The 3,310-nt window shown below is 29.7% G+C and overlaps 1 pseudogene; it reads right to left on the reverse strand.

The window, feature by feature from the left end:
* Positions 1 to 2,627: 2,627 nt before the first annotated feature.
* LOC149575139 (U6atac minor spliceosomal RNA) lies at positions 2,628 to 2,764 on the reverse strand (annotated as a pseudogene).
* Positions 2,765 to 3,310: the final 546 nt, after the last annotated feature.

Below are 3,310 nucleotides of genomic sequence, written 5' to 3' on the forward strand. Positions count from 1 at the left end.
AATGCAACCAAGAAGGATATTTTAAAATGTCTAAAGTTGGTCCATCAATGTGAGTTGATGTCAATACATGTAATTCTTAGTTGGTATGAGTAGATCACTTCCAACCTCCTCGCAAAGTGTAAAAATGAGATGGGGGCAAAAATGTTTAAATTTTACAAGAGATAAAAAAATGGTCAAATTCTATGTCAACCTTCATTTGTTTAACCACTTCATCCAATGATGAGGCTTGTTTGTGTGTAAGGAGACATTTATAAAATTGTCTTAAAAATCCTTATGATGAACACTTTAGAAAAATATTTTTCCAAGAACACTTAGAAAACCTTTATTCAAGAACACTTAGAAAAACCTTTTTCCAAGCTCTTATTCAGCATCTAAATCTAAACCATAAAATCTACAAAATAGCAACTTGTAAACATTGATATAATTGAGCATTATCGTAGCTTCAAAATTTGCAACCACAACCATGGCTCTAATACCACTTTGAAGAAATCATACAAGCTTGTAGAGAAAAACATGTATTCAAGTTTTGAGTAGTTGTAAGTAAATATCAAAGACATCACAAAATAACACAAGATTTAACCTTCCAAGAAAATAAGCTCAACCTACAAAAAAACCCCACACAAGTATTTCTTAACAATTTAGGATGAACTTGTGAAATCTTTATGAATACTTTTGAAAACATCAAGCTCCTCTCAAGCATCCTCCATGAGTTAAAAATATATATCCATACATCCCATGTTATATTTGATAAAGGCATTTGTCACCAAAAAAAAATACATAACGAAAATTGCCAAGACAATATATCTAATAGTCAATCTCAACCACTAAACACATACTTGCTTTAATAGAATCAAAATCGCATAAAACAACTAAAATGATATGATAAAACCATGTTCTTCAAAAAACAATCACCTTCACTCATTTTTTTAAAGTAAATTTATCTTTATATTAAATATTTTGTCACTTGTATTCCCACATAAAATAGCTAATCTAATATTACAACTTCTACATATGTATAAATATTTAATGTGGTTACATATATTTTTAATTGAAAAAAAAATGAACTACTACAATATGAACTTCACCAATTCATAAATTACTTGAGCCTGTTCAAAGCTTACATCCACTCGAGAGTAGAATTGGAGAATTTGGATGCTCTGGACTTTTGTACCCCCAACTTTGAGAAGTCCAGCAGGGAAAATAAGTCTTTTGAATTTTCCTCGCATTTTTAGTGTGAAAAACCCAATGACATCTCTGAAGTAATTATGGTCTTTTGGAAATAAGTTCTGTTAGGGTCCCTTGTTTCTGGCTCTCTTATAGTTCAGTGGAGATTTTCCCCTATTTTGCTAGCGACCTTGTATCTAGGTTCGCATTTTTGGCGAGCTCCTATTTCTTCTCTTGGTCAGAAGACTCCGTTCTCTAAAGTCTAATTATGACGTATCCCAGGGCCAGTAAGGATATTGTAAAATGTTTATTTCTAAGATTATACAGCACGAATAGTATGTTATGTTTAGTTTCAGTTTAATGTATTAAGTTTAAGCCAGATGACAATACGCTTCTACTGGTAGCTAACTCAGAGGCTGGCTAGTAGGTTAGTATTCCAAGCTAGTCATTGTATTTACTCATTTCCAAGTTATATAAAGAATATTTTAGTGATAAGTTCAATTGGTCTATGCCTTCTTTGTGTGCATGTTTTGGTTTCTACAGCGATAGTTTTTAAAATTGCTTTTGCATCTGGGAATCTATTTGGGCTCTCTCTTAGCTTATGTGACAGTTTATCAGTGCTTTCAAAGCAATTTCCATTTTGGGTTAGGAATATGAGATGGAAAATCAATTTATAGCTCCTTATAAGATTAATTCAGCTAGGTTAAAAATTTAATCTCAAAGGTGAGTTCATTAGGCCCCATTTGGTTGTGAGAATTGGTCAATGTAGAATTCAACTATGCTGGAATAAGATCTCTTTCGAAATTCACGCATTCTGAAAATAAATTCTAGAATATCATTTGGAGGTGTTTGGTTGTCTTGGAAGAGGAATCGGTAGATGACTATTCCGTGTTTGGTTGCATCAATAAAAATAGGAATTAGAATAAGTTTTTTTAAAATCTTAATATGAATTTGTAAAAAATATTGTTTTTGTTAAGTTTTTAAAAGTCAAATTAATTTACTACCCTCTTCATTATAAATTGACTTTATCAGTAAGAAAGGTATATCACATATTTCACTTAATACTGAGTTAAACATGTTTCAAAGTTTAAATTTTTTAAATATTTAGACCTCTCTTATCCACAAATATATTTTCTTGCATAGCCCACACTGAAAACAACCAAGTTTAATCAATTCGCTTCGTCATACCCATGTTTTTGGATCTTAAATTCATTGGATTTAAATCTTGTTATTTTAAAATTATATTCAATATTGCCTAAAATTGTTTCCATTATAAGCATGATTTTTTAATATATATGTTTATTGTTAAAGGAGTCAAAAGTTACAATTTTTAATTATAAATATTTGACAACATTTTTTAAAGTTTTGATTACATTTGAAGAATTCAATTATAAATACTATTTGTATGCATAAAGAATATAAAAAATTATGTTATATATAACTATAAATTTGAATATAATATCAAAACTAAATTTATTTCTTTTTTTTGGGTAAGAACCGTCAATGACTGATAACCTTAAACCGTGTGTGAAGGAAAGTCCAAAGACTATTCCCGTCCTTATCAAGAGAGATGCCACCTATCTCTCATTTTGACGAACACAAACATTTTTGTTTTAAATATATAAAAAAATTAAAATATACAATATTTGAACCTAGTTTTATTTAGAAGGCTAAAGATAAGATTTATTTGTAAAGATAATTTTAGCAAAAGTTTTGATTAGGTAAAAACAGGTTTTGAAAGGTCTTGAAACCGTGTACATCAAATCTAAAAATGTTACAATATAAGGCCCAAATACATCAATGTGATTCACCAAACAAAGATAGGGAATAACCAACAAAAGTTTATAATAAATATCAAGTCTAATACTAGACATCTTGTCATTGATAAAAATCCTTATACAAATTATAGTTACGCATTTTTCGCATATGTTCCCAAAAAAAAATGCAATTAAAGACAAACAAGACATCATAAAAAGTAAATTTCAGCCTTCTGACTATTGCAACACTTGCACTCTACTCCATCATCACGCACTATACTTGTTTGTGCATCACTAGCCCATTCAAAGAATCCACATCCATCGTGTCCCTACAGTAGCAAATCTTCATTAGTTCCTAGTATAATAATTATTTATTCATTATGCTAATT

This window comes from Cupressus sempervirens, chromosome 2, assembly GCF_028749045.1.
Source record: "Cupressus sempervirens isolate cs-2001-9-10 chromosome 2, ASM2874904v1, whole genome shotgun sequence".
Lineage (NCBI taxonomy): Eukaryota > Viridiplantae > Streptophyta > Pinopsida > Cupressales > Cupressaceae > Cupressus > Cupressus sempervirens.